We start from the raw sequence: 27,778 nt of genomic DNA on the forward strand, positions 1-27,778 counted from the left end.
AAAGAAGAAGAAATTATTGGAATATACTTGACTCAGCTCTAAGAGAGGGCTTTCCCGGATCCAGCAGTCATGGGAAATATTTTTCAACACAGATTGATGGACTTCCCTATCAATGAACGTTAGGTTCTACTTCCTGCAACAGAAAACCCACACAAATCTCAAGCAAGATACAAGTTGAGTTTTCTTTTGAATAGTGTCCCCAGGTAAGATTATGAGACCAGAGACAAAGCTTCATCACAACAAGAACTGAGTCTTCCTTGAGATTCCTTCTGCTACCCTTACATTAATGCTCCTTTCTTTAAGGCTACTTCATGGTTAGATTCAAGTTCAAACTGTAGATGTTGTAATTGTCCTAATAAAAGAGACAAGTATAGAGGATACAGGGTCAATTTTAGAGAAGACTGAGTCTAGTGGTCTATGTAGGCCCACAAGCCTGGACAACAAGAGAATACTCTTGAATAGGACTAGAGTGATGTGGAAAGTCATTTCTCTGTACTCCAGCCAAAACAGGGACTCAACTTTGGCTGTTCTTTCCTGTCCCAGTTAAAGTCTCCTGGTTCCGGGGCCAGTGAGAGGTGAGTATCTCTGCTTTGGAACTTAGAGCTATGTGTTTTGTTAGCTTCTCTGTGTGAATTCTCAGATATCTTTGAATAGCACACAGTGACCACAGCTGCCTACAGAAAGGTCACACTGACACTATACCATGGCTGGGCCCATTCCATTTTTTGTTAGTAGGCTTTGTAGGCTGTTTTCTGTTTCCATCATCTCTTCATTCCTATGTCAAACTTTTGCAATACAGGATGTGCATGCCATTCTACTGAGTTTAAAATTATCATGCAGGGCTCAGGATGGGTGCTCAGAACTGGACTTTCAGTGTCTGTTGCTTCTGTCCTTTGATAAAGGACAGATCCTAGACTTGGTATAGAGTATCTGGGGCTATCAGGAGCATCATAAATCTCTTATTTACCACTACCCTACCTCATTTTTGGGCCCATGCATGCTTTGCATTGATGTCATTTCAAAGTAAATTAGAGTGTAGTGAGTTTCATGGACTGGGAAGTTTTATCACCCAAAACATGGCTATGACCAGTAGCTGATGATTATAAACACACCGGCTTAGGAAAGAACTGTTTGAGACCAGACCTTACCCTCTGGGAAATATACTATCCTTAAGAAATTCAGATTATACTTGAGCAATTGGAAAAATCACAGATCATATTTTGTTTTGTCACTTCAAACACTGAGGTTCAAAATTTGATTTTCAACTGAGCTTCTAGTTTATTATGTTTTATTCTCTAGGCAAGATCCAAGTCATAGTTTCTCTAAATGACAAAGATTGGCATTCAGTGAATAGATTTGGCATTCTTTTCGATTTTTGAGTGACTGTCACCTTCCAGATTCAGACAGAATGAGACACTTTTCATCTGAGGGTCTCTATAATGAGAGGATAATGGGAAGTGGTAGGTGGAGGCGAGGATGGATGCCATTGGCTGTCATTGACTAGTATAGGTTTGAGATTGATAGGAATTTTTAACATATTATGTAAAGTCTCTAAGGATTCTAAAAGTTCATCCTTGATGTGATGGACTATGTAATTTGGCAACTGAAATAGGACTTGCATAGGACTCAGTTTGCAAACCAACGATCTTGGCAGTAAGCTTTCTCTCAATTGTCACCCAAACACTCTTTTTCCAACACACATTCTTAGAAAATTATGTTAGCAACTGAGCCAGGACTGGACTTGGATGTCCTGAATCAAGGCATATTTTAATTACTTGCAGATCATAGACAAACAAAGGAGTCTATTTAAAAGTACTGAACTTAACTCTGTTTTGCTGATGTCATTACTGCAACATGAGTATGCATTGCTAGTTGATTTGAATATCGTTGTGGAAACTCATGAGGAAGACATGTTGTCTGCTACATCCTCAACTTGGCTATTGGGAGTCTTTGATATACCTAAGTATCCTCCAGGATCAGAATGGGAAAACCTTTGCCTAATTTTATTTCCCTCATTCCATTGTGCTTCAGAAGGACCATTTTCTGAGCAATTTCCCTTACTTAGAAACACATCCCAAAGGATTTATGTGGCTTCATTTGGTGATACAGGAAAACAATGTAAATCTTTTCTTCTAGTAAAACAGTCATTAGGATCAAATGCATGATCTAAGTTATTCACCTAACTAGTAGGTGAATTAATGAGTATACATGTGACATTGAACTACCTGCCCAGTCTTTTGATAAACACTGACACTGTAAAAGGCAAAGTGAACTTGGCCCTCAAGAGTGTCAAGGAGAAAGTTGCAAGCACACTGCAGCACTAGCAAATAACTCAGGCTTCCAGTGTATGTATAGTTTTCACTTTTTGTAGCAATCACATATTAACACTCATGAGAAGAGAGATGGTTGGACTATGAAAAATTTGTAGAAAGCTTCAGGTACACACCAGTGCAGAGCTTCCCTTGAGCAGGAGGTAGTTAAAGCCAGGAGAGGAAGTGATCAAGAAGGGATTGCAGGTACCTCCTACACATTTCTTGGAGCCCTGGGCAAAGCACTTCATTTCTTTGATCTTATTTTGTCTATGAGGTAGCTATTACAATGTTTTCTCTTCAGAGAAATATATATTCCATACACCACATTACTAGTAAATAGCAGTAAGATCTAAATCTAAAATTAGACAATTCCAAGACCTTTTCTCTTCACCCTTTTCCTTTCCAAACCACCTTCTTTATTGATGCTTCTCTTAGTCCAAACAAATACCTGGTTTTCATTTGTTTTATTTCCTTCTGATTTCCAATTTGCAGTCTGCCAAGAGTTTGTGTGATCAAGAGAGGGGAAGGGAAAAAAACAAATTGTTTAAATAAGGATACAGGTGGACTCATTGCAAGAATGAAATATATAAGACGTTATGTCAAAAACTGATTTTTACAACTTTGGCGTGGGGGGGGGGCTCATGGGGGAGTGGAAATGGGAAGGGATGGGAAGGAGAAACAAAGGATGAGGCAACAATGCTTGATAAGAAATATACTCATTACCTTGCTCATGTAATTGTAACCCCTCTGTACAGTATTTTCACAATTAAAAAAAAAGAATGCAAAAGGTTAAAAAATCCATTGTCTGATAATTCTGAATGTTTCTCTCCATCCTTTTTTCATTCTACAAATAGTTATGAAGTTTTTTTCTCAAGCATTCATGTATCCTAAATATAACTTATGTAAATATTGTTGTAATCTAGGTCACAATAGAATCTTATGCTGAGCTAGAACCTCATAGGGAGCAAGACTTCACCTGGCTCTATTGAACAATACAGCATAAAGTGTCTGAGAAATTCCCCAGTCATGGAAAGCATATTTCTGGGCAGTTAGTATAATGAGGTGAAAATGGGTCCTCACCTATGTCAAGAAAATCTATTTGCAACTCCCAACTTTGTTATTAATTTCTACAACTTCAGGCAAATCATTTGACCTCTTGAAAGCTACAATTTGTTCATGAAGAAAATCTCCCTTGTTTATCAACTTTTCATGGGTGTTTGGAGGTATAAGAAATAACTACTCTTGGGCTGGGAAGGTGGCTCAGTGGTAGAGTGCTTGTCTTGCATGCATGAGGCCCTGGGTTCGATTCCTTAGCACCACATAAGCAGAAAGAAAAAAGCCAGAAGTAGAGATGTGGCTCAAGTGCTAGCCTTGAGCTGAAGAGCTAAGGGACAGCGCCCAGCCCCAGAGTTCAGGCCCCATGACCGGACCAAAAAAAAAAAAGAAATAACTACTCTTCACTGAACATGTAGAATAGCCCAGCCCTAGTGATACATACTTGCCAAATGAGCTGGCTTCCTTATGTCCCAGGCCTCATCCACCCATGGTTACTAGCCAAGTTGGCAATCTTTGACTTCACCATTCAGTATTAATTGACTCTGGGGAACTCAATTAGAGAAAGAAATTAATAGGTTTAATAGATTTGAGATGGCCCCATCCTCCAGAGGACCTCCTGGATTGTACCCCTGAGCAGGCATTTGTGTTTCTCAGGATTGCTATGTGGAGTGGGAAATATCTTGGAGCAGAATTGTTGCAAAATACTTGAACCCTTCTCACTAGGCTGCACCTATTGTGCCTCAGTTTCTTTATCTGTACAATGCAAGGGTAGCAGGACTTCTGTGGATTTTATGAGGGGTTTTCCCAGGTGATTGTGGGACATGCTCTTCAGTTACTGCCTGAAAAGAGGTTGTTTGATTTGAAGGATTTGGGAGTACTTCCAGCTTTCTGATCCCTGGGTGCCTTCCCTTGTGCCTTTTTTGTTTAAGTTCCCTCTGAATTTTTTGACCAAGAGTCAAAAAAAAAAGGCTTACATTGTATTTTTTTAAAGCTTGGGGAAAAATGATACCTAAATGCCTGACTTTTCAGTTAACAAGTAGATTGTTACCCATGACATCCTTGCATCCATGTGTAGTAGTAAGGGAAGGGTTTGATGCCAGACTTGCCTCTCCTCCGTCCCTTGCCCCTGTCTGCTTGCCCTAAGCTTTTTCAATTGTCTGATTGGTGCAACAGAAGCTTGAAGAATTATAGATATTCCTACTCCCTGCCTCTGTGCTCTAAGCCAGGGCATTTGAGGACTGTGTGGAATTGTGTCTCAAGGGAAAGATACCATCATGCCATATGACTTTTGAGAGTCCCTTGGAGATGGTAGCAGAGGAAACACCACCTGTAGCATGTGGGGCTCTCATTGCAGTGCATTAGTTTCTCGACTTAAAATAAGCTCTTGATGCTTCATGTGCCCTTAAATGGACTTGTTCACCATGGCCTAAGTGCATTCTGCCCTTAGTTATGCTTTGGAGGACTTAGTAAAGTAGATTAGAGGTGTAAAAAATAAATTCCTTTCCAGTTCTGCTGAGCCATTTTTACTTTCTTCCCAATAAACAATCATCAGAGAATTTGACTAAATGAAACCAACACCAACTACTTCAAAATAGTAATCCAAGAGACATTCTGTACCTCTACATAATCTGTGTTTACATTGGGATGTGGCCATCTTGCTCTGGTGATGCTTTCTGAGGACATGCATTTGAAAAGCAGGGTTCACTTGGCTGCACTGTACCTTAGCTAGAAGAAGAGGGCCCAGGCTTAGCTGAAACGGCCTGAAATTCTACTTCCCCTAACCAGGTCTTCTTTCTGAAAAGCTTCCTATGAAGGCTTGAAGTTAGTCCTTCTAGGAGAGAATCTGAGGGAAAAGTGCATTTGACTAAGAGCTGGAAAACATGAACTCTGTCTCACTTGGCCACTAACAAGCCAGAGGGCACCAAGAGTGGAAGACATTCCTTGAAGAGTTGTCTCTTATCATTCTTGATGTGAAGCAGGATGATTGAAAGCTGGGCACTGGTGACTCATACCTGTAACCCTAGCTACTCAGGAGGCTGAGAGCTGAGGATCTAGGTTGAAAGCCAACCAGGGCAGGAAAGGCCATGTGACTCATCTCTAATTAAGCACCAAGAAAGCCAGAGATGGAGCTGTGGCTCAAGTAGTAGAATACTAGCCTTGAACAAGAACTGCCTAATTCAAGCCCTAGTACCAACACACATACACACACACACACACACACACACACACACACACGCACACACACACGCACGCACGCATACACACAAAAGGATGATTGGCTTTGCCAGCTGTGCTGTGAGGAAAGGAACCTAATGTAGATGAATGGTTGGATTCCAAAGCTGAAAACGTTCTTCTTGCCTGTGAATACTTGACAATTCTTGCCATTTTACTCAGTTTACCTAATTTTCAGAATTGTTGGAATGGATCTGACTAACATATCATTTCCAACACATGAATACATTCCAACACTAACATATTCCAACACTAACATATATTTCCAACACATGAATTTTGGCATTCTAACCATCACATTCCTCATCCCTGTATCTCAGAAAACTGTCTGACAACTTACTGTTACTCAAAAAAAATTCTTGAATAAATAAGAGAATGTTTTTGAGAAAAGATAGACCTGAGTTAAATCTTGCAGTCTGATTATAGTTTGGCTAAGATCAATCAAAGGATAATCATAGAAGTACAAGATCAAACGTACTAGAGAAAAGGACCAACCACAACAGACCAACCAGAGCAAGAGCTCAGTGGTTGAAAAGTAATCTTCGATTGTTTTTAATAATGATGGTATATTATCACTCCATGGGTACCTTTCACTCATTGTTGGTTGTCTACTCTTTCTTGCAGCCTCTGGTTTAGGGGCCATGAGGATCCCAGTTACATACTGGGACAACTGCCACTTACTAGAAGATTATAGAGGAAATTCAATATCTTAAGAATAGAATGATGAGTTTGAAAATGGTTTCCAGAATCAGCATAGACATTTTAACTGCAAAGGTCTTACTTGCCCAGTCATGGTTTGTCAACTTTCTTTGTCCTCATACTGACTAGAATACTAGTAATAATTGTAGGAACATGGTGTGGTACAAATTGAATTGAATTAACATGTCTATGGTGTGAGTTTTATTCTTCCACCCAATCATTCACTAGCTGAGTGGCATCTATAATTTTTATAAGGTTTTCATATAGACAAGTAGGCAATCATCTTTGTGCATTTTAATTCTCAAATTCTACATTTCCTTTTCATAATGTCAGTCTTTTTTTGAACGTTTCTTCATACATTTATTTATTTTTTATTGTAAAAATATCATACAGAGGGGTTACAATTACATGGGCAAGGTAATGAGTACATTTCTTATCAAGCATTGTTGCCTCCTCCTTTGTTTCCCCTTACCATCCCTTCCCATCTCCCCATCCCTACTCCTCCCTGCTCCTCCTCGGCCAAAGTTGTAAAGTTCATTTTTCCACATAACGACTTGTACATCTCATTGTTACAATGGGTCCATCTGTATCCCTATTTAAACGATTTGTTTTTTCCCTTCCCCTCCACAAATTATACCAACATCAAATACAGTGAAAATAGGGGTTATACCTTGGGGGAGGGACATACAAAGCAACAAAGAAATATCTTATAAATATGTTAGAAACAATTGCAAGAAAGAAAAGCCATTTGAGTCCTTATCTTGGGGTTCGTTTCACCTAACATCAACTTATCTGACTTTTTCTGCTTGTGTTAGACATATACTAGTTATTGCAAATAAGAGAAACCATGGGACCTATGCTTCTTCGGGCCTGGTTTACTTCACTTAATAGAATTTTTTCCAAGTCTTTCCATATCCTAACAAATGGGGCAATGTCATTCCTTCTGATGGACGCATAGAATTCCATTGTGTATATATACTACCTTTTCTTGAACATTCATCTACTGAGGGGCATCTGGGTTGCTCCCATACTCCTGGATTGGAAGGACCAACATCGTGAAAATGGCAATACTTCCCAAAGCTATCTACAAATTCAGTGTGATACCTATCAATATTCCAACCTCATTCTTCAAGGAAATAGAACAGGCAATCCAAACATTCATATGGAACAATAAAAGACCCTGAATAGCAAAAACGATCCTTAACAGAAAAAACAGTGCTGGAGGAATATCAATACCAAATCTCCAACTCTACTACAATGCCATAGCTTGGTACTGGCACAAGAACAGACCTCAGGACCAATGGAATAGAATTGAAAACCCAGAAATGAACCTACAGACATATAGCCATCTAATCTTCAATAAGGGAGCTAAAAAATAGAATGGATGAAAGACAGCCTCTTCAGTAAATGGTGCTGACAAAATTGGTTAATCACCTGTTGAAAACTAAAGGTAGATCCTTATATATCAACCTGCATTGAATCAACTCCAAATGAATCAAAGACCTCGGAGTCAAAACAGACATTCTGAAAACATTACAGGATGGAATAGGAGAAACCCTAGGTCTCCTTGGCACAGGCTGAAATTTTCTTAATAGAGACCCAGAAATACAACAAATCAAAGAAAGGTTGGACAAATGGGATTGCATGAAGTTGCAGAGTTTCTGCATGGCAAAGGACATAACTAGCAAGATCACTAGAAAGCCCATGGATTGGGAGAAGATCTTCACTAGCCATACAACGGACAAGGGTCTCATATCTAAAATATACCTGGAACTCAAAAAATTAAATCCCCCAACAACAAATCCTCAAAGAAACAACTGCCCAATAAATAAGTGGGCTAAAGACTTAAAGAGAAATTTCTCTGAAGAGGAAGGATGGCCAATAGACACATGAAGAAATGCTCAACCTCTCTAGCCATAAAAGAAATGCAAATCAAAACAACACTGAGATACCACCTCACCCCAGTTAGAATGGCTATAATCAAGAACTCTAATAACAACAGATGCTGGAGGGGATGTGCATTGTTGGTAAACTTGTGTAAACTTGTTCACCACTTTGGAATGTAGTATGGAAGTTCCTCAAAAGATTCCACGTAGAGCTTCCCTATGACCCAGCAATCCCACTTTTGGGCATTTACCCAAATGACCACAAACAAGACCATACTAGAGCTATCATCACGGCTTTGTTTATTGCAGCATTATTTACCATAGCTAATATAATGTCGGTCTTTATAAATGAGGCACTGACTGAAGTCTACTAGCCATTCCTGTTGTGTAAGTTAATGAGAATGGAGCTCTTGGGCTCCCCAACAATCCTTACAAATATTGTTTGAACTCTCATAATGAGAGTTAAGGGGTCTCCAGAATCACAGATAAGTAGTTGTGAAGGGCTTAATTCCTCTAATACTTATGAACCTTGAGCATGGGACAAGGTACTACTTGCTTGTTCTGGGTTAGGGCTCTAGTAGCATCATGTCTTAGACACAGGGATAGAAAGCATGGAGCTCTCCAAAACTAAAGTTAGATAATCCCTTCCTAGTGGGGAAGGACTACAACCAATAGAACAAAATTGTTCACACTGGTGTTTTATTACTTTTCAAACTCTTCTACATTTTTCAATTATCATAGTCAGTACAAGTATCATTGTCAGAAACAGTGCCAAGGGATATAAGGAATCACCTCAGAAGATTTACAATCCAAGAGGGAGAATAGCATCAAGTCACAATCCTATCAGGCTGGCTGTGATCAGCCCTACAGGATATACAGACTAAATATCATAGGAGTCCAGGGGATGGAGGGATAAATGAGAGCATGAAGCTTTAAGAATATGGTGACATTTGAGCTACCCATGGAAATAGGACAGCAAGAGTAATATAAGAAACAGCTTAATTAGGTGGAAGAAATTGTGTAACTAGTGTTACAGGCATCAAGGTTCCTTTGTGATGCTATTTAATCTACTATAACCCTTGTATTTCCCCATATCAGGTTGGAAAGATTGATTGGCTAGGCTTAGAAAACCAAATTCTATTCATGATTCAAACAGTAGACACATAAATTTTAATCAGGGTTAGGAAGCCTCTAACATTACATTTTAGGTTACATTCCTAAGTACAAATAAAATAAAGGGTCTCAAAGTGTTCTACTTACTATCCATGTTTTCAAAGATAAATGTAAGAAGGAGCTTGTGCATATGCATGTGCACACACACACACACACACACACACACACACACACACACACACACACGGGAGATTTTGCAAAGTGACTTACCCCTAATCTCACACGTGTAATTATAGAGTGAGAACAAGAGATTTGCAGAATTGCATCTGCAGAATTACAAAATGTGGTCTTTCTAATAAAATAGATTCGGTCTGTGCCCATGAACCTCTCTGGGGTCCTAGAAAGGGAAATGTTTTCTGTCCCATCAAGAACTACCATCTGAGTCTCAGCCATTGTTGGGATATAGTGTTGGTGCTGCAAATCATCTTTAAAAAGAGCTAGAGTAATTGTCCTCCCTCCTCACCATCAAGTCACTAGGGTTAGAATCTCAGCTTTGCATATCCCAGTTAAAAATCTCTTGTCTTCAGTGGTTTGGAGAAGCCCTTGCAAGGACAAAGCCTCCTTTTTAATGACAGAGGTTTGCTTGCCTCACTGAAATGAACCCCAGTGAGCAGACACAGCATTGACAAGCTCTCATCTCTGAGTGAAGTATCTCTCTTCTTTCAAACTGAAGGGGCACAGCATCCATCACAAGGAAATCTAATTACATGACACATGTTCTAATGTATGTAAGATGCTGTTGAGTTATAAAATACTCAAGATGCAGAAGCATTATGATAGGCACTTTCAGGAGCTACTGTATCCTCCAAGTGATGAGAAGAAGATACTTAACCCAGAGAGTCCACATGTTGATGCTCAAACCATGGATTAGCCTCACTTTGAAAAGATCCACTTGCCTCATCAGGACTGGCCAGCTTCCATATTGGTTAGGCAAGATAGCTTCCTGATATTGTAAACTGCTACGCTAGTAGTACTGGGAGGAGCTTGAAATAATCTCATCTGACCACATTGTAGGAATTACATTGAAAGAAACAGAAGTGAAATGAGTCAGTGAATATAGAAAAGTATGACCGTAGGTAATAAAAGAACATGATTTCTTTCCCACAAAATGTTTAGATTTCAGTTCAGTGTCATTTATGTAGCACTTCTTCTTTCCCCTGTACAACATGGCTGAGCACTAAAAAGGCAGAGGAACCCATTCTTCTTTAACTGGTTAGCAAACTGAGGTCTGCATATTAACTGGAGTACTCGAGGTCACCTTGAGATTTAACATCTTGCTCTAGATCAGGGGCTAGACCATCTGATGCTGTCAAATCTTTCATGTATCAGCTGTCAATCACATGGCTATTCACTTCAGGTGAATTTGCCCTGATCCCTGTTTTTTAAGATAATGCCTTTATGAACCAGCTGGTAAGTCAGGAATTACTACATATGGGGAAAGAATTGAGTGAAATTAACTAGTTGGCACGCCATTGGCCATGGAGCACTCAGCATTGAGTGTGAAATGGCTATGTTTATTCATCTCACTTCTCTTCCACCTATGCATATAATGAAATCCCTTTGTTCCTAATTATGGCTGGCCAAAGCTTAGGGACTTATGGTCATTGCAGATGAAATAATCCAGTAAGCTAAAACTCATAACTTCTATAGACTTCCTCTCCACAGTGTCTTGGTGCTACCTGGGCACATGTGTAGAATCTTTAATAGACAAGGCGAGTTATGACCTTAAGGAAACAATCCAACACAGTATTGTTTTCAGGGTTAAAAAAATTGAGGTATTGGGATGTATTCCCAGGGATACCAGGGAAATCCATTCTCTAGTTCTTTTTTTCCTTCTCTTGCCAGGAAATCCCTGTATCCTGCTTGTTATTTGGTTGTGGATAGATAGAAAGAGGAAACACTGGGATGGCCCAATTGCAAGGCTCCTGAGAGGGTAGTTTCCTTTTAACTTGTGCTAAGAGGGTAACTGCTAGCTAGTTAATAAATGGTGCCAGGTTAAGGGTTAGGCATCTGTGTGCTTCTGGTTCCCTAGGCTCTTGTCACTCTGTCCTTCCCACTGATAAACAGGTTCTGGGATCTGAGAGTCAAGTGTCATCCACAGCCTAAGGCTTGGTGCAGAAGTGGCTGTGGCAAGCCCAATAAGAAAAGGCTAGGGAGTGAAAATAATCTCCTCTGTATTCAGTTTTCAAAGACAAAGTTCCTGCTCTATTTCAAATCCTAAAGCCAGCCCTAAAGGAAGAATTGTTGCATTCTAGCATTGACAGTGGTAGAGCTAAGAAGAGCCTTACAAACTCTTTTTCATACCAGCTGTTTGGTTTTGAGGGAAACTGAGGCTCTGAGGAACAGTGTGCACTCGAAATCAAGATCCCTGATGTTCACCCTGATGCTTTTCCTGCCAGACCTGCTGCGATTGGAGCTGCCTTTGCATCCCAGCCATTGACTTTGCCTGCTTAGCAAGGCATGGGCTCATTCAGAAGAAACTTGGAAATACTCTATAGGCAATACAGATGTCTCAGTGCCAACTCTGATTATTTAGTGAGAAACACATTCCCAAAGCAATTGCTTATGAGACTGTGCAGCTAAGTACCTGTTTAGTCACCTCTTCCATGGTGTTAGATGTGTTCCCACGTGATTAACACACAGCTAACTCCCAAGGCTATGGACAAAGCAGCAAGATAGCAGTTCAGAGAGAAGCGTGCCCAATATGAGGAACCACATTTCAACCATGATTCTTCTTGATCCTGTCGGAGTTGTAATTGCTTTGGTTGTATTTAAAATCCACCAGAATGAGCTAAACTTTCCAGAGCCCTTTTGATGGCTGGGGAAGTTGCTAAAGTTCTGTCTGGATTTTTTTTTTAAACCACAGGACCTACATACGCTCTTGGGCACATGAACCATAAAGCAAAAAAAAAAAAAAAAAAGACAACTCTCAGTTCCATCTCCCAAACCTATGTTTTTTCCCTCCTGATAGACTCACACATACTAAAATACTTAAGATTCACTTTCCCCACAGAGCTGAAAGGGAAGGGATGAGGACTGAGGAGGAAGGCAGGCTGTGGCCTGCCCAGAGCAGGCCCTACTTCACCCAGAGCCAGAGTCTTATTGCAGAAAACCAGGCTAGACAGGCAGGCTGCTTTTATGATGGAAGAAATGGATGTTTTTATAGCACACTAAATAAAACCTGCTTTTGGAACAGGAAGTTTATTGCCAGAATGGGGAGGGCTGTTGTTTTTGTTTTCTCTTCCTTGCCTTCCTTCTCCTTCCTCTCCCCTTCAACTAAGGACAGGACAAGAGGGACAGTAAGGTTCTAGGAGTCCCTACACAATCCATACACATAATATGATCTTTTAAATAATCATCTGAAACTTTGCCTAATTGATCCTTGTGTCTCATACTTACATTACAAGGATCACATGTAGCATGCTTGGGTTTCCCAACCACGCAATAACAAACAGCAGCAATAACCTGCATTTATATAGTACTTTATGGTTTCCAAAATGTTTTCACATCCATTAGGTCTGCCGGGTAACCTGGAGAAGCAGGCATGCCTAGGGAGATGATTTCTGAAGACGGAGAGAAAGATTAATCCTGGGGGTTAAGTAACTTGCCCAAGGTCAAACCACAACTTTGTTAAGGACTGAGTTATAAGTTACAGAAGGCAAGGTGGGTGTCTTATTGACCTGCACTACCATCGTCCTTTGTCCTTGAAAGCTTTATGCTATGGTGCATGATTAGCAAAGGCTGGCAGGAAAAAAAAGAGACCTTCAACACCTCAGTCTTCCATGAGGCAACAGAAGAAAGTGTTTCACTGTCTGATTTTTGCCTGGTGGTTGATGCATTATCAGGAAGTATCAAGGCACCATGTTTCTAGGTCTGTGATTCATTGTCCTTGTTGCCATGTGACAATGTGCTCTCTGAGGGACTGCCCTGGCTCCCTATTCCTCTGTCTCTTCTTAGAGGCAGTGAACTTCTGAAAGCCAGCTCTAGCAAGCTTGGTCTAAAGCCTAGTTAGGTCAATAGACTACAGAGACCAGGAAGCTGTCTTTATAATGGGTAGTAACACCAGTAAATGAACTAGTTTGACAAGTTTAATAGTAACTGATAGGTCAAACACTTACACTGAGTTCCAGAATAACATTTTTACCACTTCTGTCTTGTTTAATTTCCAATAGCACCCTATCAGGCAACGTGCAGAACAGTGCTAACCCCCTTGGAGACCTCAACTAAAGTGGGATCTCCAGAATTACCTGATAAAACGTAAGAGTCCCAGGGACCACATCCAGAAAGAACCAAAATGTCCAGCTTGCTGAGAGAGGCCTGGTAAGCTGTATGTTTAACAGAGGCCCCAAGGAACCCAATCAGGGTTATATTATTTCCCCTTTTTTTGACGTAGAAAAGATCCAAGATCCACAGACAGTAAGAAGCAAAGCTAGCATCTGAATTTCAGTTCTGATTTCAGAGGTTAAATATACTCCCAGAATCCTCCATGGCATTGTGATTCTGATGCCAGCCCTGGCTATGCACCCTACACTGGCTGAAATTCTTAGACTTTAGATACATCTAATGACCTTAAAAGGTAAGTATATTATTATTTCCACTTCACAGAAAAGGATGCTAGAGCACAATACTCGCTCAAGGTCACACAGCTAGTAAACGGTGGAATCAGCTGAGATTCAAACCCACTACTCTGTCTCAAGAGTACAGAGTACACATCTGCCCCATTGCAGAAGGTGCCATGTCGCTTTCAACAGGAAGTCCTTTAGAGCGAGTTCAGAAGCTTAGAAGCACAGATTAAACAGGAAATTTAAGGGCAGTTAATACAGGTCAACATGGAAACCACATGATCCTTTTGGCAGGGAGCATCAATTGAGGGATCATTGGAAAAGTTCTGAGCTACTACAGGGAAGGGCAGGGACAATCGCAAATATCATCTCTAACCAGGAGATCAGTCACTATCCTCCGCTGTCATGAGCCTGTGGAGGTGGTGTCTTCCTCTGAATAAAATTAGTGCTAAGTGAATGTTGTGCCAAATGCTTGGCATCTCTCAGGTACTCGAAAAGCTTCAAATGCTGGAATCTCAGATAAATTCTGCATCTCCTTGACATCTTAGACTCAATTTATCATCAATGGTTATTTTATTCCTCATAGCAAAAATCACTTAGATCTGTGGTAAAAATAAAGCAAAAACCAAAAACTATTCATCATAGGAAAAAGGAAATAACAAAGTGGATAAAGATACTTTTTCTGCCATTTTTTTCCTCCCTTAACACACAAGAGTGACTTGTATTCTTCAGGCTTTATCTTTTTTTTGTTGTTTTGTTTTGTTTTTTGTTAGTCGTGGGGCCTGAACTCTGGGCCTGGGCGCTGTCCCTCTGCTCTTCAGCTCAAGGCTGGAGCCCTAACACTTGAGCCACAGCGCCACTTCCAGCTTTTTTCTGCTTATGTGGTACTGAGGAATCGAACCCAGGGCCTCATGCATGTGAGGCAAGCGCTCTACCACTGAGCCACCTTCCCAGCCCTCAGGCTTTATCTTTGAGCATCTTTGAGCCCTCTCTGCTCTGCTCTGGTTGTCAGCTTTACATTGATTTCCTCCTAGCCCTCCACCCTGCAGCATGCTGAAACAGGGCTGAATGCCCTTCCATAGAGAACTTCAGACTGTGGAATCTCCAGAACTACTTGATAACACATAAGGGACCTGGGGCCCACACCTAGAACCACAGTGTCCACCTTGCTAAGAGAGGCCTGGCCTGCTGTGTGTTTAACAGAGGCCCCAAGGACTTCTCTACAGGCAAGTTTGGGAAATACCTCGCAACCCACACACACATGGCCTTCCTAGAAAGGACTGTCCTGGGCCTCCACTAATGTCTCTCTCTCTCTCTGTCTCTCTGCCTCTCTGTCTCTCTGTCTCTGTCTCTGTCTTTCTCTCTCTCTCTCTCTCTCTCTCTCTCACTCACACACACACACACACACACACACACACACGTACTGTTTGCTGAATTGTGCTTCCCTATGTTTGTGCTGAGAGATTAGTCTTAATTTTTTTGTAGGTCACAGAATTGAAAGCCCAGTTTTATTTTTCCCTAACAATAGCACATTTCCAGACCCAGGGGGTAAGCATTTCGAAACCTGCTAAAAACAGCCGTGGGCAGAGGGTTCAGGAGCCTCCATCCTGGGGGCATTTGCCCTTGGTTGTAGCACTGAGACCATACCCTCAGCCCCTGGATGCCAAAAGAGGGGACACTTGTCTTCCTCTTGCTGGAGCTTTCTAAGGACAAGGGTATTTCAGTGCAACAGAGGAAAATGCCATCTAATACATCAAACTACATCCTTTGTGCACACATGAGCTCCACATGGCTCCATATCATTAGGCAGCTCCAAGGAAGACCCTAAAGGAAGTTCTTAAGCTATAAATACCAGGTTAGGTTGAAGGTCAAAGGGAGTAAGAGAGTAGGTTAAGAATGGATAATGGTGCCAGGCACCAGTGGCTCATGCCTGTAATCCTCGCTACTCAGGAGGCTGAGATCTGAGGATCATGGTTCAGAGCCAGCCCAGGCAGGAAAATCCATGAGACTCTTACCTCCAGTTAACCACCAGAAAACCGGAAGTGGCACTGTGGCTCAAGTGGTAGAGCTGCTTGCCTTGAGCTGAAGAGCGCAGGGACAGCGCCCAAGCCCAGAGTTCAAGCCCTACAATCAACAACAACAACAACAAAAAGAATGGATAATGGCAAGAGGCCATCTTCTGAATTATAGTAAGACATCTCTTGGCTATTGTCTCTAACCTATTCAATAGGATACTTTTTCAGAATTGTTTTTTTTTTTTTCAGAAGTAAAATAGCTACACACACACACACACACACACACACACACACACACACATACACACACACACACACACACACACATAATGCTTACTATGGACTATTGATCGTATTAAATACGTGGCATTCATCAACTTCCAATTTTCCTAGCTTCCCTTATGAGAACATCACCAGTGTTGGTGTCTGAATGAGAAAGCTCAGGTCCTAGAGGCTCAGTGGCCTGTACAAGTCCTGGTGGACATTAAGGCTCAGAACTGGGCATGGAACTCAAGACTCTCCTTGGGGAGTTACTTTAAAGGAACCCTAAAGTGTTACTTTATCTCATCAGTGGGACACCAGTCGAGGAGCAGTGTGGTAACAGCCAAAATGCTACTGCTTAGTGCTTTGGAGCCTGTTAGAAATAGGAAATCTCAGCCACACTCCAGACTTGCAGAATCAGAATCCAAATCCACTTCTTAACCCAGACCGTAGGTGAATCTCCAGAATTTAAACCTGAGATGCACTGGGATGCAATCTTCACCTTATTGTTCAATCTGGTTCTCTCCTCAATCTAGTCTTCCTCCCTGTCTCCTCCCTCCTCTAATTTGGGCTGGGAGCAGGGAAAGAAAACAGTGAACAGACCTTACACTATAAAGTCGGTCCCTATATTACTAGTGCTTGGGCACATTTCTCTCTCTCCTAGATATTTTTATCACTCCTCAGAAAAGTCCCAATTTGTGATGACAGAGAAGCCGACCAAGGGCTAGTTGGCAGGGTACAGTGAGAATGAATGGTAAGGGGGGGATATTGTGATCACCACAGCACATCCTAGGTCTGCTTGTTCCTTCTAGCTGCCCCTCCTCATTGTTTTAGGCTAGCTCCCTATTTTCTTCCTTCTGTGGAGGAAAACAAGGGTGGATTTTCTAACAGGGACGTCCTGATCTGTCCCTCGATGTGACAGTCCCTCCAAGCACCCTCTGATGTTATTAATTTTTAAAACAAACTTCCTGATTGAGGTTCTGGCTGCCTCTAAATTGTCTCTACAAGGAGACTGTGTACTAATTAACCCATAGAAACAATCAATGATGTACCTTTTTCAAGTTTCAGGGTGATTAGAATATGAAAATGAAGAGCACAATGGTGCAGATGTTTTAAAATCACAGCAGACAGCAATTAGTGACACGGGAACCAGCTGCTTATCTCTCCAGATAAAGCCTCTTAATAGGGAATTACACTGGAGGAGTCATTACCCAGATGGATTGAGCATGATTTACAGAGGAGGCGGGGCAGGGGCAGTGCCAACTTTGAATTGTGAGCCAAGGTTTCTTACTCACCTCCACAAAGGTGAACTGTGGCTGGAGTGGAGGCAGGCTTCACCTGGCTACCTGTGGTCTAGGTCAGGGATATTGCTCAGGATGAAGAAAGGAAGGGACAAGGGAGCTTACAGAAGCCATCAGCACCTGTTTCCTTGATTCAGACTCTATTGTTTTGGGACCCATTAAAGAGCCTTGGAAGGATGGGCCCTTGTGGGAGGGGACACAATGAGTTGCTGGCCTTGGTAGACATCTACTACTGGAAAGAAGGACAGGAGCTTCCTGCCGAGTGGCTTCTGGGGTGTGTGTGTGTGTGTGTGTGTGTGTGTGTGTGTGTGTGTGTGTGTGTGTGTGTGTGTGTGTGTGTGTGTGTGTGTGTGTGTGTGTGTGTGTGTGTGTGTGTGTGTGTGTGTGTGTGTGTGTGTGTGTGTGTGTGTGTTCGATGCAGACAGTTCATAGTGATCATTTTGGGTGTATTTCCTCATTTTAGGCTTTGTTATATCATTTAGGCAAAATTCACACACTGAGAGAGATGGCTATTAAGTGTATAGCCCCAAGAGTTTTGACAAAAATAAACAATTATGTAATTTATTCACATGTCTAAGGTCCCCAAGAAAACTTCCCTCGTGCCCCTACCAGCCCTGTCCTTCACTCCACCCTATTCTGTTCTAAATTCTATCATAATAGATTTGTCTGTCTTTCAAGTTTAGATCAAGGTAATTGTAGTTTGGCATGTGGCTTCTTTTGCTCAGCAAAGTGTGTGTGTGTGTGTGTGTGTGTGTGTGTGTGTGTGGGGGTGTGTGTGAACCTTGTGAAAGGTGCCCATACTTGGTTTGGTTCCTTTCAAGTTTATCTGTTTTCTTAATCGATACCTGAACTGTTTCCAAGTTTTAACTCGAAATGACCTGCTATGAAGTATTCACAAATATCTTATTTGTGGATAGATATTTTCATTTCTTTTGAGTGGATGATGAGAATGCAATTACTGGGTCCTTGGATATATCTCTATTTTTTCTGTATCAATTTTTGAGAAAAGAATGTTAAAACTCAGAGTTCAAGACCCATGACTGACAAAAAAAGTTGTCTCATTGTGAAACCATCGGTTCCTTCCTTTAATTTTTTTCAATCTGTTTCATGTATCTGAAAAATCTGTCTTATAAGGTAAAAGCAAGACTAGGATTATCATTTCTTCAAGATGAATTGTCTCTTTTCTTATTTTGAAATGTTCCTAGTTAACTTTGGTAATAGTTGTTTTTTCTAAAGCATATTTTCCTTTGATTAGTTTATTCACTCCAAGACTTTTCTTCCTCTAGTATTCTGGTTTGAACTCAGGGCTTTGCGCTCTCACTTGCCTTTTTTTGTTCACAGTTGGTGCTCTGCCATTTTAGCCATGTCTTCCCTTGCTTGCTGGTTCCATGGAGATAAAGAGTCCCTCTGATTTGTCTTCCTGAGGTGAACTGTGATTTTCAGATCTCAGCCTTCTGAGTGGCTAGAATTACAGATGTCAACCACCAGAGCCCAGCTGCCTTCCCGCATTTTTATCTTTCTCATTCTCCATTATCCTTAAATTAACAATGTGTCTTCTTCAGTCCTATTACCTGTAAGTTATCTGTGTTCATATTTAAAGTATGTCTTTTATAAATCACGTATTTTCTTGTGCTTTATTTTTTACTGAGTCTAACAGTCTGCTTTTTTAAGTGTTCAATATAATCAGAGTTAACATAATTACTAGCATTGTAGACTTTAAATACATTACATACCTTGTTTTGGTTTGTCCCAGCTTCATTCATTTTTTTTGGCCTCATTTAGCTTATTCAACTTTTTCATAAGTATTTTGTTTCTTCCTATTAACATTTTGTATAGGCTACTTTATAATATGCACCCATAAATTATCACACTCTATTACATTTCCACATATAAGAACAGAAATTGACATATACATGTCCTTTGATTCGTCCTTTTATAGATGATTATATTTCTACAATTATCCTGAACTATAAACACATCTATCTATCTATCTATCTATATTATTTTAAGCAGTCAGTTGCCTTTTTCTTAAGAACACGGTTACAATATCACATGTATATTGTGTATTAACCACAATCAGCACTTTGCATTTACTCCAGTAAACAAATGTTTCAATGCCCGTCTTTTGCCATTTCTCTTTAGCTTAAATATCCAACTTTTACATTTCTTGTAACTCAAGCCAGCCAGGAATGTATTCTCTGCTTTTGTTTATCTGAAATTTTCTTTATTTTTGCCATCAATTTTTAAGGAATTTTTCACTGGATATAGAATTTGTTGCTTTGTTTTTATTTCAGCACTTCAGCAATGTGTTTCATTGTCTTCTGCCTTTCGTTTATATTGGTGAAGAGTCAGACATCATTATTTTTCTCCTTATTCTACTGTAAATACTGTATCATATTTAGCTGGTTACTTTTAAAGTGTTCTGTTTACTTGGTTTTCATCAGTTTACAACATACTTAGGTGTCATTTCGGTTTTTGTTTATTCCACTTGGGATGTGTTATAGTTCTTGGCTATATGAATTTGCATGCACTACCTCTGCTCTCTGTCTGGTATTCTAGTTATGTGTATGTTATGTTAGATGACTTCATCTTGCCCATGTTACCAAAGTGTCTCTCATTGTCTTTCAGTTTAGAATTTCTACTGTCTTTTTCTTTACTGAAATTCTTTTTTTATGTGATTTGCTAGAACTATTCCATTTTAGATATTGTATTTTTCAGATTTCAGTTTTCTGTGTGATGTGTTTAAGGGTAGTTACCATCTCTATGTTGAGATTTCCCATAGGTTCTTCAATTTACATGTGTTTTTTCCCCCTTTCTTTATACATGTGAATATTTTTGTAAACATTGTTTTGAGAATATCAGATCTGTTTCTGTTCTGCTAGTTTTGAGTCTCAATTACTAGCCTTTTGTCCTGGTGATTGTGTGGCTGCTCTGTTGTAGAATCTAGATTTTGTTGTTTTCCCTTATCAAGGTTTGATTTTTATTCTGACAGGCATTTGATTTATTGGCAGACCTAGTTTTATCCTCGTGATTAATTTAGAATTTGTTAAGGAAGCACAAGAGTACTCAGGCTTGTAAGGAGGACCATTTATGAGGTTTCAAAAATGTCTGGGATATTCATGAAAGTCTTCTCACCCAACTCCACCCCCGTCTGCGCAACTCTTTGTATTCTTGTCTTTAAGTAAAAATCAAAGTTTGTCTACAGACTTAAAGGAAGCTCTATAAAAGTCTCCAGAGTTGGAAGTAGCTCCCTCCTGTTAGGTGAAGCTGTCCTTCAAATTCTAATGTGTCTCATTTTTTTTTAATTGTGAAAATACTGTACAGAGGGGTTACAATTACATGGGCAAGATAATGAGTACATTTCTTATCAAGCATTGTTACCTCCTCCTTTGTTTCCCCTTCCCATCTCTTACCATCTACCACCCCCTCCCCCCCCCACCCCCCACCTAGGCCAAAGTTGTAAAGTTCGTTTTTCGACATAATGTTTTGTACATCTCCTTGTTGCAGTGGGTCCACCTGTATCCCTATTTAAACAATTTGTTTTATTCCTTCCCCTCCACAAATTATACCAACATCAAAAACAGGGGTTATACCATGGGGGAGGGACATACAAAGCAACAAAGAAATCATCTTATAAATATGTTAGAAACAATCACAAGAGAGAAAAAACATTTGAATCCTTATCTTGGGGTTCATTTAGCCTAACATCAACTTATTTAACTGTTTCTGTTTGTCTCAGACATGCATTTACCCAAATGATCACAAACAAGACCATACTAAAGCTACCAGCACAACTATGTTTATTGCAGCATTATTTACCATAGCTAAGATATGGAACCAACCCAGATGCCCCTCAGTAGATGAATGGATCAAGAAAATGTGGTATATATACACAGTGGAATTCTATGCCTCCATCAGAAAGAATGACATTGCCCCATTTGTTAGGAAATGGAAAGACCTGGAAAAAATTATATTAAGTGAAGCAAGCCAGGCCCAAAGAAACATAGGTCCCATGGTTTCCCTTATTTGCAATAACTAGTAATGTATCTCAGTTTTGTGCTGTCCAGGGAACTCACAGCATGGACTCTATACTTCCATGTACACAGTTTAGAAAGTGGTTATATAGAGAAAATTGGGAATATGCTGGACCCTGGTGAGGCTTCCCTTACCTAGAATAGAAAATAGCCAATGTGGTCTTTTGTGTAGTACAGCATCATATATATTTTGTTAAACTTACACTTGTATTTATAAGAAGGTTATATATACCTTTCACCATGGCAGAAATCAAGTCACTGGTAACTTTTATTTATGTGGAACTACTATGTCCTCAGAGACATATGATAGGAGGGCTTTACCTTTGAGCCATAATCACTTCCCATTTAAGGAGTGCTTGAAAATCCCTCACACACCCCCAAAAGCTATTAAAGATGGCTCTTACAGGAATCACAGTCAGGGCAATACAGATAACAGTATTTGAGAACGGGTTCAGTTTATATGTTTAATGGGAAATTCTGTGTCCACTTGTCAGCTGGGTAACTCTTCTGTGTCCCGTGGAGACAGAGTATCATAGAATCGTAGTTCAAACAGGGTGTATAGTATTATTTGTCTATGTATACCATCAGCAAATACAAGAAAAAGTTGGGCTTAGCAAGATACTGGGGGACAAGTTCAATGGAAGGTGCAGTTTGGATCCCCTCTTCCTCCCACCCTCACCCCACTTATGATCATTTTTAACCTTTTCTTAAAGTGACAGAACCACCCTGTGCCATAAATGAAACGCTTGCAAATCTTCCCTGTTTAACTAGAGGGTTGAGGGCTGAAAAGAAAGTCTGAAGCACATCTCTTGCCACACCTACTGGCTGTCATCCACAAATGGCTTTGCAAAGGTTCTAGGATTTTGTGAAATATCTTTGAAAGCCACTGAGTTGGAACAGCTTCTGATATTATCAGTCTTCTGCTCCCTACCCCACACTCTGTCTCTGATATGGCTCAGTTGTTTTCAACTCTGCCCATTGATCAACTGAGAGCATGGGGAAAAATTTTAAAAAGCATTAACTGCCCTAGCCCCACCTGTAGAAAACCGGTTGTCTTAATTGCTTCGGGTTGAGCCTAGCTGTGCTGTTTCATTCCAAAGCTTTCTAGGTGATTTTAGCATAACAGTCACAGAGTTCAGAATTTTTAATCGAATCAGTTTGTGGTTACATTTCTTGTGGAAGCTTTTCTAGCCCCAGAAATGGCATACCAGAATTTCCCAGAACTCTAGGGTTTGGTCTGGATGAACTGGAGAAATAGAAATCCCAGGGGGGAGGTCAGAAACACTTGTATACCTGATCCTTTCTTGAAGGAAAATAAGCTCATTCACCCAAATCCTTGCTTCTTTGGTCTCCTTCAACTTGCAAAGTACCTGGGTTCCCTAAAGAGGGGACCACTTCAGAGTTTCCTCCTGTGTAAATAACGAAGAATTGAAGGTGCAAAAATAGGAATGCTTAGTGTTGGCAAAGTGCTTATCTTAACAGGCTTATGGTGGTTTGCTCTGCATATTTACCACCAGAAAGTGCTGTGAGTATCATAGAAACCACAGAAGAGCTCCACCCAACAAAAATCATGGTGTTAAAAACATTAGTTCAATGGTGTTTAAATTTCATTGCACCTAAGATTTATCTGGGGAGCTTGTTACCATACACATTCCTCCTTCCTGCTCCCAGAGATTGCGAATTAGTAGGTGTTTTAGTGGGGCCAAGGAATCTGTATTCATAATCAGTACCACTGTAAGTGATTTTGGCACAGTGATCCAAGACCACATCTGGAGAAGAACCAAGTGCTAAATTAAGAGATAAAGCTTCTCCCCCACCCACTTTGCTTCATACCCAGGCATATTTTCCTGCACATGTAAACCAAAATATCTCACAGACAGTAAATTTAAATTATTGGTGTCAGCAAAAAGAAGCATGGACACAGCCAACCCAAAAAGAGCAGTTTATCTCCCACAGTCATGCTTGATTTTTTTTTTGATGACTTATATAAGTTTTCTAGGATTCAAATTGCCATGTTTTTCTATTCTTACAACAAACTTTTGCTTTTGGTAAACCTGAAAATAAAACTCAGGTACTCATTTTCCTCCCATTTTTAGAGATTTTTAAAGTTTTGACTCAGTGTGATCTAATGCCTGTTTAACAGGAAATCAGATAAAAAAATGTAACTTGTAAATACTTTAAATGTGTATGATTTACATAAATGATAGGGAAAGGAGAACTGTTGTTATCTCTTTACTAACCATTCAGCATATTATAAAAGGACTTGATCCCCTGAAGACATGCTTTAAGATCACATTGCCCAGTGTTTTCAAGTTTTACTGACAAACATTTGGCAGGCATTCAGTGTTCATGGAAAATATTATAAAAGTGAGCTGTACTTTCAAAATAACCATGAGTGCTAATCAACTTTTGAGGGTGCAGGGAGAGGTGAAACATGGCCACTATACATTCTGACCCTCCTCTGATATTTAATGTTTTGCACAAAATCAGTGTATGCCATGTAGAATATCATTGACTATCCCCTCATTTGGAAGCCCTGTTGAAGTCTGGGGATTAGGGGAGGAAAAAAAGGCCTTAAGAAATCCAAGTCTTACCAAAAAATAAATAAATAAATAAATAAAGGAAACTAAAATAGAAAGAAAGAAAAGAAAAAGTAAGAGAAAGAAAGAAGAGAAAATCTCCCCTGAACAAAGAATGTAATATAAAGAGAAAAAGTCATATGTGTTGTGTCCGTTAATAAAAACCTTGGCCAAAGACCCCAGCATGGACTCTTATCCCCAAGCCCTTTCTTATCTCCAAAGGACGGACAGAAGGGAGGGCTGTGTTTCTCCTTTCACTCAGCTTGCTTTTTCCACCTCTGTCTGGATAGAGTAAGTGCTCAATTTTCAGTTAAGGACATATTGGAACTGACAGCCTACGATTGTGTATATAAGATGTCATGGCTGACAGGTAAAGGATTGGGATTTCATGAAATGTAACGGGATATAGCCATCAGCAGAGCTGGAGGAGGTCTTATTCCTGACCCCTTAGAAAGCAGTCCTTCTTGGGCCACTCTGCCCCTTTTTTTGCAGCCCCTAGGGACTAAAGAGTTTAAAACACCATCCCCTCCCCCCATTACTACTGATCCTTTGTTGTGCTTCCCTTTTGTCCACTCTGCCTTTTGATTGCTGAGCTTACCCAGCAGGGCAAATTGCCTCTGAAATGGTATGAACAATGGGATCAGGCCTTGAGCCAAGGAAGCCATGGGGACAACCAGCTTAACCACATTACCCTCCACTGGACTGCCCTAGGTATAAGTGAGCAAGCCCCACCTTTACACTGCTAGGGTGAAATCCATCCTCCTGACAGTCACATGACCTTTCCCAAGAGCAGCCTTAATTGGAAATTGAAACAATTTAGAAGAAATGGGGAGGAACTAACAGCAAGAATTACACTGGTGGGGAATAACAAGCACCTTTAGTTCATAAGTATTTGGGAAGGATTTTTTTTTTAATCGACACCAAATGCACTTCAGTGTGCTGATTTCATTATGTCATTATCAGATATGAGTGGTATGCGTTATTTTGTTTGCACTGATATATTTTGACATTTTAATAGGTACCTTAGCTATTCTTTTATTATTTATTTATTTACTTACTTACTTACTCAGCAAACATTCATTGAAAACTCAGAGGCTTATAGTCCTGGGGAAGGTGACAGAAAGTTACAGAAACATAGTCCACATAAAGACCAAGAAAAATGTCATGTTGGCACCATTGGCCTTTGTAGAAGGCATAGCATAAGAAATTGGTTTAGAAGTGGTGACTTCTATGTACATTATTCATCTCACTATTGATGAAATGAAATATCTGTAGTTAAATGTATATGCATACGTTATTGAGTGCCTGCTGTAGGCCAAGGTGCTATGTTTGGAACTGTGATGACAGTATATACAAGCTAGAAAGGAAGACAGGGATTGAATTCAGTTGGTAAACAACTCAAACATAAAGTTAAAACTATAGTAAGTACAACAAAGCTGAAATGTCCAGTTTCATGAAAACCTGAAACAAGGATAGAGGGAATTCCCTAGAACTAAGCTGACTATAGTATGAAGAAAACATTAATTAGAACACTGCTATCAGTGAGGAATAGAAGATAGAGTACTGCAAAACAAGTGATTGGAGTCAGAGACCATGATTTTAGTTCTCATGTAATTATGAAACCCCCTTTGCAACATCAGTGTACAGAGCTAAAGAATTAAAGGGACCAGTAACTCAAGGAAGGAAGTTCAGCCAAACATTTGTTGTGCCTAATTCCAAACCAACAGTATACACATTTTGTTGCACTGTCACTTTTTAAAAAATGTTATTATCAAGTTATGTACAGAGAGGTTACAGTTACTTAGTGAGTAATTTCTTGTCAAACATTGTTACTCCTACCTCCTTTTTCTCCCACTTTTCCTCACTGTGGGATCCCCACAAGTTGTAAAATTCATTTCCAACACACTGTCATGTGAATATCACTGTTGCATTGGTTCATCTTTTATCCTTTGTCTCACCATTTTGTTCTCCTTCTCTTCCCTAATTCAGATAAACACATATACAATATATATACAGTACACAGGCTACCAAAATCAAATACAGTGACAACAAAGGATAAATCAAATAAGGGAAAAAGAAAAAAAATAACCTCACATAGTACATTAAAAACAACAAAGAAAAACCTCTTGTTTCCATATCTTGGATTTCACTGTAACTTTTTATAGTCACCCCTACCAACTCTTTGAAATCCTCCCCACCATGAGTAATAAAGCATCATGCTAAAGAAGAGGAAAATAGAATCTTAAAGCCTTCTACTGGATCAGTGATCCTGTAAGCAAACACATAATAGTATTAACAATGAATTAGCAAAACTGTGATTCATAAAAAGTAAGTCACTAGCACTTAATATTTTTGCTATAAATCAGGTTTGTGTACTTCTGCAGAAATGAAAATAGTAGCCTATAGCTATAGCAATATACCTACTAAACATATTCACTGGCAAGATTAATTCTCTATATGTTGATGATGGTAGTATTTCTACCATAAATTAGAAGATGAGCTATATTAAATAATTATATATTCTTCATCTTTTCCTGGGCATTTGTAGACTTTGTTGGAGGAGCCTATCTTACAGTTTGAAAATATAGTGCATGGATGTTAAAGTAAGCTAGATTTTAGGGAACAAAAAATAATTGAGATTTTACAAACTAATATGAAGGAAACCTTGGTTCCATTAAAGTATTGAGTTTTATCCACATGCGTATTTTTCACTGGAACTATAAGAAGTATTTTCTAATCAAGTATAAATTTTATAGCATCAATAGCAGATAGGTAATAAATGATAGATAAATAGATATTATAGGCTAAAAGTTATTAACTTTATTATACAATCATTTTATACTTCTAAGTGGAACTATGATCCAAAGCTTTCTTCAGTTTACTAATATTTTCCCTTCTGTAATATATTGTAAACTAATGTATCCAGTAAGTTCAATACTGTATATACAAATGAAACTTAAAATAAACTTCAAGGAAGGTTTCTTCATGCTAGTAGAATGGCTTAAAAATCTGCCTGGAGTTGGGTGCTGGTGGTTCACACCTGTAATCCTAGCTACTCAGGAGGCTGAGATCTGGGAGATCATGATTCAAAGCCAGCCTGGGCAGAAAAGTCCATGAGAGACTAATCTCCAATAAACTACTCAGAAAAAGCCAGAGGTGGCAGTGTGGCTCAAGTGATAGAGTGCTAGCCTTGAGCACAAAGTGGCTCAGAGAGAGCATCCAGGCCTCAAGTTCAATCCTCAGGATCAGAAAAATGGGGGGAAAATCTGCCTGGAAAAATGAGAGCATATATATATATATATATATATATATATATATATATATATATATATATATATATTAAAAGTACTTTTAAAATATCAAAAACTTGTATTTATGTTATATTTCATTTGTGATTTTTATAGACACTGATTATGTTCTGACAAACCCTGCTGTTCCTAATGGAGAAGTCATTTCTAGGGAATATGCTAAAGACCATTCATTCATTCATTCTTGTAGGAAAACCAGTTCCCAATGTGCAGAAAAGGGATCTTGAATAGCAATGATTTGTTTTGGGTACATTTATCTAGGAAATTCAAGAAACCCACAAAGAATAATAAATGCCTCATATAAGCTTGCGGGTCTCCTAGAATATTAACTCCTAAATACAGCAACATGCCTAGCATCAA

At 39.7% G+C, this 27,778-nt stretch overlaps 1 protein-coding gene across 2 annotated transcripts in view; it reads left to right on the top strand.

Annotated features, from left to right (window-relative positions):
• Positions 1 to 27,778, top strand: part of Setbp1 (SET binding protein 1) — a 354,179-nt gene that overhangs the window by 219,023 nt on the left and 107,378 nt on the right. The window lies entirely within an intron of this gene.

The sequence above is a fragment of the Dipodomys spectabilis genome, unplaced genomic scaffold, assembly GCF_019054845.1.
Source record: "Dipodomys spectabilis isolate Male_0828 unplaced genomic scaffold, ASM1905484v1 ptg000024l, whole genome shotgun sequence".
Classification (NCBI taxonomy): domain Eukaryota; kingdom Metazoa; phylum Chordata; class Mammalia; order Rodentia; family Heteromyidae; genus Dipodomys; species Dipodomys spectabilis.